This window comes from Triticum aestivum, chromosome 3A, assembly GCF_018294505.1.
Source record: "Triticum aestivum cultivar Chinese Spring chromosome 3A, IWGSC CS RefSeq v2.1, whole genome shotgun sequence".
Taxonomy (NCBI): domain Eukaryota; kingdom Viridiplantae; phylum Streptophyta; class Magnoliopsida; order Poales; family Poaceae; genus Triticum; species Triticum aestivum.
Window position 1 is genome coordinate 460,087,917 of NC_057800.1, and position 11,866 is coordinate 460,099,782.

Consider the following 11,866-nt stretch of genomic DNA (forward strand, 5'->3'; position numbering starts at 1 on the left):
GAGTAACTAATAACTCAGAACCCAGGGGAAATCTAAAATCGGTGAGAAGCAATACTAGATGAAGACTCATAGGAAGCAACACAGTTCTTTGATGTTCTTGAGATACCGGAGGGTAATACTCGAAGAAAGATCAAAACAGGAGTCGCGGAGATGTATTGATCTGTCGAAGACAAGTGCTTTAACCTTTCTGAGACAAGGAATCAAAGAATATCAATACGACCGAAATCATAGCTGCAAGGGATCCAAGTTAATGACACCAAAAGAAGTATCCAACTGATTAAATGTTTTGTAAGAAGCTTCCATAATAAGTTCCACATCGGGTCCATGGGCATGAACACAAAGGTTCAAGGTCTACTCCCACTTCATCAATGCATAACCTTCCATTTACTTCTCGTCTTCGACGAAGTTGTAGAGTCAAACTTCACGAGTAAATAACTCAAGCTCGGAGTAGAGCATGATTTAGGAAGCAGAAGATACAAATTAGCAAAGGCATTATGTATCCGAGGAAAAGCTCACAAGGATACTGTATATCAAGTACATTGTCGGATAGAACCCCACAAAGGATCTGGTGGTTCACAAGGGATCTGATGTGAGCATCGGTACTCAACCAGAAGAAGAAATAATGCAAGGATATCATATTATAGAAACAACTGACTAATTCTAAGCTGAAATGCAAAGGGGATTATGATTTCCAAAACGGGGGATCATAAGTAGAGGCTCTGATCAAAGACAATTAAGTAGAATAGAAATAGATTGACAATCAATCAAGGTTTGATTAGTCGAACACCAGCTCATGTCCAGGGTGAAGTCTGAGCCGAAGGGAAGAATTCTACTTGTGATTGATGATTGCGAGCATTCACAAACATATTGAACCAAATGTTCAAAATGACGATGACAAAGGATGCTACTGAACTTTGGTAGACATACGGAAGTAACCATAATGTAAGCAGGTAAGGATGAACATCAGTAATAGGCTACTGAGGATTTTCGGAAGATTGAATAGCATTCCAAAGAATTTTGTGAAACACATGAACAACTATGGATGAACGGATACTTGACAAGCGTGAGTAATTATACGTAGGGGTATTCATGTGGCAAAGAGCTGCAAGGCAGTAGGATCATTGGATTCTCAGGACAACACAGAGTAATTCAGGGCACCTTTTAATAACAAGAGCAACTTGGGATGAAGGTATGAACGACAATGTAGGTAGTTACTCGTAAGGATTTACCGTTGGTAGGGTCGCATCAGTGAAGGGCACAAGGGTCTTGGGAAAACTTCACATAGTATCTTCAAAATCTTCGGGTGCACCAAGCAATCATCTAGAGTGAGGGGCTCTCCGGGAGAAAGCATTTACGAGAACCTAATGTTAGAGTTAGCAAAATCATTTAACCCGAATAGAAGAGATATCAGAAATCCAAAGTATAGACCAGGAGTAAAAGATCCTAGTACCACCCAATTGGCAACGTGGGCCTGTAAGCCACGCAGCCATGTTAGTAAAGCAGGTTTTTTAAAGACTAGACTCAACTTCGGCCAAGGAGTTGGAAAGGGGGTTCCTATAGGCAGTTGGCTCTGATACCAACTTATGGCGCCCCCGGTTCAATCGTACACTAATAATACACGCAAATGTGTACGATCAAGATCAAGGACTCATGGGAAGATATCACAACACAACTCTAGACACAAATTAAAATAATACAATCTTTATATTACAAGCCAGGGGCCTCGAGGGCTCGAATACATAAGCTGGAATACATAAGAGTCAGCGGAAGCAACAATATCTGGGTACATACATAAGTTAGACAAGTCTGCCTTAAGAAGGCTAGCACAAAAAGCAACAACGGTCGAAAAGGCAAGGCCTCCTGCCTGGGAGCCTCCTAACTACTCCAGGTCGTCAGCGGCTGTCACGTAGTAGTAGGCACCCTCAGGGTAGTAGTAGTAGTCATTAGTGGTGTCTTATGGCTCCTGGGACCCGTCATCTAGTCGCAAGAATCGAGTATGGGGGGAAAAAGAGGTAGCAAAGCAACTGTGAGTACTCATCCAAAGTACTCGCAAGACTTACATCAGATCTAAACTAAATATGCATCTGTATCAAAGGAATGGGTTCTATCTGTGGACTAAACCGCAGAATGCCAGAAGAGAAGGGGAAAGCCTAGCCTATCAAAGACTAGCATCTTCAAGCAGCTCCAAGCATCTTGCAGCATCAGAAAAGATAAGAGTGGCATATTATAATATTAGTAAGCATGTTGTAACATTTCCCAGAGATCACTTCCTGGACTCCCTGCAAGGAAACAATCCCAGAGCCATCATATCCATTACATGCCTCAGCATCCAGCATCCAGTTCTAGTTGTATCGATCGGGATACAACTCCAAGTGTCCATTCCGTAGGATAGGCTATCGATAGATGTTTTCTGCCCTGCAGGGGTGCACAAACTTACCCATCACGCTTGATTAACTCCGTCCAGACACACTTTACTGGGTCATGCCTGGCCTCGGCCAAACGATACGCCGCAACCCAACCTAGGCTTAATAGAGAGGTCAGCACGCCGGACTAAACCTATGCCCCCAGGGGTCTTGGTCCATCGCCCCGGGAACTCCTACATGTTGTGTGGGTGGCCGGTGGGCATACCTATCCTCCTTTATACAAGACGAGGTGTTCTAGTACAACCCGGTGCGCGCCGCTCAGTCGCATGACGTCTATTAAGCTTCGGTTGATGCATACAATGCAGAACGCCCATACTATGCCCACGTGATGGTTAGTGCTATCAGGCCAGAGGCCCCTCGGATCAAATATCCAAATCATAGTGGATTAGCAACGCGCGGTAACGAGCAGAGACTCATGTTCGATGTGACCCCGTCGCCCCATCTCGAGGACTCGCGGCAAGGGCTAAGAATGCCCGGCCACGCCTCGTAATTATCTCGCGGGCACCTTCCAGGTCAACCCCACTGCACATCACTCACAATTAACGCGGGTTCCCCTCGGGGCCGACCCGTCTTTAGTAACATGGTTTAGTGTAAAGTCATCATAACCATAGTAACCTTGTGTCTAACACCATGGGGAACCCTGAGGAATCACCATCGATGGAATTCCACCTGACGTTATCGTCAAGGTGAACGAAGGAGGAATCACCCTCGAGGTCCACTCTTGATGAGTTGCACGATAGTGTCGTTATCGGGAGTGGAGGAGAAATCACCCTCGATGACCACGACCGAATAGCTACACCACACAGTTAACATTGGAAGTGTTGATGAGGTATCACCCTCAGCACTCGATAGTAACTCTGAAGAGTCGTACAACTAAGGGGGGTGATGTGCGGTGTCGGGGCCTGGATGTCGATCACATTGATTGAGTCATCGAGCATAAAGCGGGGCAATAGGGACAAGATGGGGGGTCACTGTTGGATCTCTAACCAACCTATACTAAGAAGTTTAGAATAAGCAGGTAAGTTATGAAAGCAGGTAACAAAAACAGGCTATGCATTAGAATAGGATTTTACAGAAAGCAGTAGCAGTTCTAATGCAAGCATGAGAGGGAAAGAAATGGGCGATATCAGAATGCTCAAAGGGGGTTTGCTTGCCTGGAAGCTCTGCTGAAAAGGAAGAAGTGTCATCGATGACGTAGTCGATCACCGGGGCATCATCGGCCTCGGGGTCTACCGGAGAGAAGAGGGGGAATAAACAGTAAATATAAGCAAGCAGATGCAACACTAAGCATGACAAGACGATATGCAGAACTAGGGTCGACCTAACATAGTGCTGCATGAAATAGGTGAAGGGGAATTCAACCAGGAATTATTTCCCAATTCCGGACCTGTGTCAAACAGATGACCTGAGGGGGAATGTTCCATGTTCAGCATGCTAGGGGCATGTGACAGATGAACGAACCACATATTCGGATTCATTGGATTTTTCTGAGCAACTTTCATGTAGAAAACATATTCATCTGAGCTACGGCTTACTTTCTATGAATTTTCAAAGATTAACGCATTTTCTGGAATTATTTAAATTAATAGAAATTCATTATGACCTCAGCATTGTGTGAGGATGACGTCAGCAGTCAATGGACTCGCTGACCAGGGTCAAACCTGACCTGTGGATCCAGTGGGACCCACATGTCAGCCTCGGTTAGTCTAACAGTAATTTAAACTAAACTAACAGGCTAATTAGAGGGGTGGGCCCATGGTGTCAGTGACTAGCTAATTACTAATTAATTAACATATTTTAATTATCAGATTTATTTATTTATAAAACATTTTAAACAAGTGGAGCCCACACGTCAGTCTCACTAGGCAGCCCAGTCAGCTGTTGACTGGGTCAACCCAGTCAACTGGGCCACCCGGGCCCACTGGTCAGCGACCTAGGGGTGGGTCCCACTGTGCCACGTCTGCTTCAGCACCGGAGAGAGCTCCGGTGACCAAATCCTTGGCGGAGCATGTCACGACCGGTTTTCCAATAAAAATATTTATTGAGAAACCAATCTTTTGAGTCCAGTATGAGAGAAATCCTCCTCACTGGTAGACAGATTCTTGATACAAATAAGCCAGTAGCATAAAATATATTACAGGGTCGAACTACGATTGCTCAACCAAATTATTACAAGCACGCCAATAATTATACATAATGGCGGACATGACACAGTGGTGTGGAGGCATACTACTGACTCGAGGATAGGGCGGTGGTGGAGAAACACAGCAGGGAGAGAAATACAAGACTCTAAGTCCTTCATCTCATCGAGCGTCGAGGTGAGGCTCGATGAATTTATTTGGTAGCGGAAGCGGATATAAAACAGTGACCAAATCCAGGGTCGCACGAGACTGACTGGGACTCCTCTAGGTGTCGGACTCGCTATCAAACTCTTCATCCATGAGATCGCCTTCGTCAGCATCTGGCCAAATCAACAAGCCAGTGAGTACTTTGAAAGTACTCGCAAGACAGTTCGGACGTAAGATATAACAAATGCATGCATGGATGCGTCATGAATAATTCACCAATGTACATTCAAAAAAATTAGCATAACAAGGTAAATAAAAGGGAAACGGCGGTAGTCCGCCTGAAATCCCAAGAAAACATAAATAACTACCGATCGGGTGTCTGAAGCGACGCCTCGAAAGGTGAACAAATAAATATAAGGAAATGATGCCACAGTCGGGCGTCTTAGCGACACCACATAAAGGGCTTTAAAAGAAATACCACAGTCGGATGTCGGGGCGACATCATAGAAAGGGCTTTAAAAGAAATGCCACAGCCGGACGTCGGGGCGACATCACAGAAAGGGCTTTAAAAGAAATGCCACAGTCGGACGTCAGGGCGACATCACAGAAAGGGCTTTAAAAGAAATGCCACAGTCGGACGTCTGAGCGGCATCGCATAAAGGGCTTGAAAGGAAAGTAGAATACAACAATGCCACAGTCGGACGTCTGAGCGACATCGCAGAAAGGGCTTTTATTCACAAGTAAATAATACTCATAATAAACATTTAATTCATGAGAATAAATGGGTTAGTCCATTCACAGGAATAATCATTTAACCGGAATTAGCACTCATGCGAATCACCGGAGTCTCTATCATCAAAACTGACATTTGATTAGGATAAGATAATATCGATCTAGGACATGGAATAGATGATTTGGAGGAATATATGACTCTGCAGAGTTTGTACAAAAATTTTCCCACAGCCAACGGATTTCCGTAGTCACGAAGGACTAGTTCCGTTTATGGTATTTCGGAAGAAAACACAGCTAACCAGTACACACCCATCCTACCTCTCGATGCTAGGAATCACCCTAGACATCGTCCAAGAAAAACTTTTGAGACGGGGAGATCACAATCTCGAATAGCATGGGATCAAATTTATATACGCGCGCTCTAAGGGGTGCCCCCCTCTCGGTCCCAACCGGAAACACCCATGCCCCCTGACTGGATGACTGGCTTTAATCCAGGGCCATAGAACCATCATCACGGCCTCTCCTTTTGGTGTGTACCAGAAAAGCGGTTTGCAACTTACTAAACCATATTCCTTGCGGAAAACATGTGGTAGTACAGGGAAGGAAATGAGAGGAACTGGACCGATACGGTTTGACACTGAAGTCACATAGTCTGGCATAAGACTGGCATGCTACGACACTGCCATCTTACCCATCCTCATGCCAAAACATGGCCATTCATACTCACATCCATCCACTTATGGATCATCGAACTCACTTACCTCAATATTGCATAAAATAACGTTCATCGATATGCTCCTCAACATGCCATGAAACTAACTAAATGCAAAACATGCCAAGACACTCATCATATCAAAAGTTCAAACATGCTTGCCTAGTTCAGAGTAGTCGGAGCCTAGCTCGGTGAAGTTCGCGGCTCCGTCACCTCCTTCGGTATCTACGGTATAAAGAAAATATATGCGCTATCGTAAATACCAAGGAGTGCACAAAAAGTATTCCAAATTTTTTTCAAATAAATCTGATAAAAAACTAGACAAAATTTTAAAGAGAACAGAAAAAGAATCAATCAAAAATACTTTTCTGATTAAAAGTTATAAAGGTTTTTGCCTAGGGACTCATCTATAATGAAACAGAAAGTTTCCAGGGGCTAGCTTATAAAAACAGAAACGCTTCGGCAGAAACTACGCCAGCCCAAAGGGAAAACGCATTTTGCCCGAAGGCGCTTCCAGAAAACGATTCAATAGAGAGGGCAGAGAGGCTGACGGTGGGCTCCCACTCGTCAGGTTTGAACTTTCAAAAGGGGGGGGGACGAAGCTTGTCGGCGCCCAAGAGCCGCGGTGGTCGCCGGCGGCGATCCACGGCGAGGCAGGGGGATCGGAGGGTACCTCCGTGCTCAGGGTGCCATTCCGCGTCGGTTGGTGGTGGTGGTGGTCGCCGGCGAGTACCACGTCGACGGCGAGCTTTGCTCCGGCGGACGGCGGCCCGGGTGGTCGAGGGACTCGTTGGAGAGGGCTGCAGACATCAAATTGAGGAGGGGGTTAGGCTCCTGGTAGCTAGAGGGAGTAATTGACGGGGTTAGAGCGCCGGAGATGGCCTCACCGGAGCGAATCATGGTGGAGGCCGAGGCGGATCGGGGCGGCCGGAGTTGGGGGAGGAGACCTCCTCGAGGTCCTCCTAGTGGCCTGGCGGGGCGTTGGTGAGGAGTGGTGATGATGCGTGCACGAGGGTGAGCTCGGGGGCCCTTTTTATAGGCGGCCCGAGGCGGTTGCCATGAATGGGGGTCTCCGGCGAGTGATTACGGCGGTGCTGTGGTTGGGCAGTGGGATTAGGGGCTTGGGCATCGCCGTTGAGGTCCACCGGTTCCATTTAGGTGCTAAACGGGCTGGGATTTGGTGCTACGGGCGAGCTCGGCGGAACGGGGGTGGCGCGGCCCGTCGGCGGCAGGGAGCACGTTTCGTGCTTGCCGGGCAACGGCGACGGTGCCACGGGCGTGCGCTGGCATGGTAGGGACACGCGGAGAGCCAGGGGGTGTTGGGCGGCGCCGGGTGGCATGGCGAGAGGGCTCGGGCCCTTGTTGGCCGCCACGGAAGGTGCAGCCACCGCAGAAGCTTCCAACGCCGGCGAGGCTCGTTGCTACTGACGCCAGGAATCGGCCAAGCGTGCGTGCGGGGTGCTGGCCAGGGAGAAGAGGCTGCGTGCAACGCGCCAGGGCGCACTGTGGCCGCGTGACCGAGTCTGACGAAGGGAAAACGACTGAATCTCTGAACTTTCTGAACTTGCAAAGAAACAGTGCAGCTCAGGTGTTCGACAGAATGAATTTGGCCTCTGGGGATTTTTCCTTGAGCTGATTTTTGGTGGAGTGGCTTCTCATTGCTCAAGTAGGCTGCCTGAATTTTGGTGGAATTTTTGGAGGAGTGTAGATATGAATTTCATCAAATTTGGCAAATCTGGTCCAAACTTGCAGAGACTGAATTTTGAAAAATTTGAAAAGAGAAGGAGTGGATCAAGATGGTTCTGGGTTGTGGGTACAAAGGACTATCCAGGAGAGTTGGTTTGAGGTCAAAACTCAAATGCAAAAGGGTACTTGCTTTGAAAATCACTCAGGCTCCAAATAATTTTCAGAAATGATTTGAGAGGAAAAATAATTAGAATAAAATCCAAAACTTGCTTGGATTAGTTGGGACAGAGAACTTAGGTTGATTACAAGGAGAAGGGGAGGTTTTGGAGGGGTTTTACCACATGGGCAAAATGCCAAGTCATGGGTGGTTTTCAAGATATGAAAATCCCAAATTTTCATAGAGTTTCTTTTTAAAAGAAAAAGATTAAACTCCCAAAATAGATTTGAGAGGGAACCAACAGAGAAGAAGTTTCAAAAGATCAAACACCATAGCTTGAATAAAAATAAAAACCTTGCCAAAGAAAAGGAAGTTTTTAAGAGGAAGGTTTTTCTAAAAAAAATAAATGGCCTCTTTTCAAAAACCACAATGTTTTTGATAAAAACCAAATTAAAATTTTGGAGTGTCACAACACCTACCCCCTTAGGAAAAATCTCGTCCCCGAGATTTCAGCTGATCCTTAAATAAGTGTGGATGCTCTGCCCGAAGAAAATCCTCTCTTTCCCAAGTTGCTTCACTGTCGGTGTGATTGCTCCATTGGACTTTGAAAAACTTGATGGTCTTCTGTCGGGTCCTCCTTTCAGACTCCTCTAATATTCTTACGGGACGTTCCCGATAAGTGAGGTATGGCTGCACATCAATGTTTTCATGGGATACTTGTTTCTCTGGGTTGCTTACGCACTTCCTTAATTGAGAGACGTGGAACACGTCGTGAATGTCGGACAAGTCTTCGGGTAAGTCTAGCTGGTAGGCTACAGTGCCTCTTCGTGCCACTATGCAGAATGGTCCAATGAATCTTGGTGCTAACTTTCCTTTAATCTTAAACCGTTGCAGTCCTCTCATAGGGGATACTCTCAGGTATACGAACTCACCGGGTTCGAAGCTGACCCTATGATGTTTCTGATCATAATAACTCTTCTGTCGACTTTGAGCGGTCTTAAGTCGGTCTTTGATTAGCTTGACCTTTTCCTCGGCTTCTCTGAGCATGTCTGGTCCGAAGATGCGGCTGTCTCCGGTCTCTGACCAATTTAACGGGGTACGACATCTTCGTCCGTATAAAGCCTCAAATGGTGTCATTTGTAGGCTGGCCTGGTAGCTATTGTTGTACGCGAACTCAGCGTATGGCAGGCTTTCTTCCCAACTGGTTCCATATGTGAGGACACATGCTCTCAGCATGTCTTCTAAAACCTGGTTTACACGTTCTGTTTGTCCATCAGTCTGTGGGTGGTATGCGGTACTGAAGGCTAGTTGGGTTCCCAGGGCCTGTTGTAAATGCTCCCAAAATCTTGAGACGAACTGAGTGCCTCTGTCGGATATTATAGTCTTCGGGACACCGTGCAGACAAACTATGCGGGAAAGATAAATCCTGGCAAGCCTCTGAGTGGTGTGGGTCGTCTTTATTGGAATAAAGTGTGCCACTTTGGTTAACCTGTCAGTGATGACCCATATGGCATCATTCCCGTGTCGTGACCGAGGTAGTCCGACAATGAAATCCATCCCTATTTCATCCCATTTCCACTCAGGTATTTTGTTCGGTTGCAGTAGTCCGGCTGGTCTCTGATGCTCAGCTTTTATGCGTTGACATGAGTCGCAACATGCAATGAAGGTGGCTATGTCCCTCTTCATACCGTGCCATCAAAATCTTTCCTGAATATCCTTATACATTTTGGTTCCTCCAGGGTGGATTGAATATGGAGTGGTGTGTGCTTCAGCTAAAATTTGCTGTTTAAGGTCTTCTATGTTTGGCACGCAGAGCCTTTCTCCGTACCATAATATTCCTTCATTGTCTATTACGAATTCCGAGGCCTTGCCCATACTCAACTTTCTTTTGATGCCTTCGATGCTGGTGTGACCGGGCTGAGCTTCTTTAATTTTCTCCACAAGGTTGGGTTGTATTTCCAAGTTTGATATGGTGCCTTCTGCTACCATTATCAAGTTGAGCTTGGCAAATTCTTGTTGGAATTCGGGCCTCAAGCTGTGCAGATTGTTTTCGTCGGAGCTGGGGTTCCGACTAAGGGCATCGGCCACTACATTTGCTTTCCCTGGATGGTAATGGATACCAACATCATAATCCTTTACCAACTCCAACCAACGTCGTTGTCGTAAGTTTAGTTCTGGCTGTGTGAAAATATATTTGAGACTTTTGTGATCCGTATATATTTCACATCGATTCCCAAGTAAGAAATGCCTCCATTCCTTGAGTGCATGAATAACTGCTGCCATTTCTAAGTCATGAGTGGGATAGTTTTCCTCATGCTTGCGAAGTTGCCTTGAAGCGTAGGCGATGACCTTGCCTTCCTGCATCAACACGCATCCGAGACCCTTTCTGGACGCGTCACAATATACTTCAAAATTCTTGTGTATGTCAGGGACAATTAATACCGGTGCTGTCGTTAACTTCCGTTTTAGTTCTTGGAAACTTTTCTCGCAGGCTTCTGTCCATTCAAACTTCTTATCTTTCTTGAGCAACTGTGTCATAGGCTTGGCTATGGTGGAGAATCCTTCAATAAATCTGCGGTAATATCCTGCCATTCCCAAGAAACTCCGTATGTCTGTTACGCTGGCTGGTGACTTCCAGCCAAGTACGGCCTTGACTTTCTCTGGGTCCACTGCGATACCGTCTTGGGTCAGCACGTGGCCTAGAAAGCCTACTTGTCTTAGCCAAAATTCGCACTTGCTGAACTTGGCATACAATTGGTGTTTTCTTAGCTCTCCTAGCACAATCCTGAGATGTTCTGCGTGCTCTTCTGGTGTCTTGGAGTATACCAGAATATCGTCGATGAATACCACGACGAACTTGTCCATAAACTTCATAAATACTTTGTTCATGAGGTGAACAAAATATGCTGGGGCGTTAGTTAATCCAAATGGCATTACTGTGAACTCGTACAGTCCATATCTGGAGGTGAAGGCTGTTTTGGGGATATCTTCCGCTCGTACCTTCAATTGATGGTATCCTGACCTTAAGTCAATTTTTGAGAATACCTTGGCCTGAGCGAGTTGATCAAACAAATCATTTATCCTTGGCATCGGGTATTTGTTTTTGACTGTGACCATGTTAAGTGCTCGATAGTCAATACACAATCTCAGCGTTCCATCCTTCTTTTTGGCAAATAAAATTGGTGATCCCCAAGGTGAGGAGCTGGCTCGAATGTATCCTTTTTCCAGTAATTCCTTTATTTGCTTCTTCAACTCGATCAACTCGGATGGTGCCATTCTGTATGGTTTCTTGTATATGGGGGTGGTTCCTGGTGCTAGCTCAATGCGGAATTCTATTTCTCGATCTGGTGGCATGCCTGGTAGTTCTTCAGGGAATACATCTGGAAATTCACACACTACTAGAACCTTGTTTAGCTCAGAAACGTCCACCTTATTTAATCTCGGTTGCCGGGGTATTTTTCCTTCCTTGGCTGATACTCTTATTGTCTTCCCTTGGTGGTGTGTGAGAATTACGGTCCTGTTGAAATAGTCGATAAAACCCTTATTGGTGGTTAGCCAATCCATCCCTAGGATGACATCCAGTCCTTTATTTTCCAACACAATAAGATTTGCGTGAAACTCCAATCCTTCGAACTCAATGACCACATTCTGATAGTAATTCTGAGTAACTTGCTGAATCCCAGGGGACTTGATGATCATGGATTTCTCCAAAGGAAGCATCGAAAAATTATTTTGCAAAGCAAAATTTTTTGAAATGAAAGAGTGAGAAGCTCCAGAATCAAACAAAACCATTGCAGGTATTGTGTTGATAGGAAATGTACCGAGTACGATATCCGGAGCATTTTGTGCCTCCTCTTTGGTTACGTGG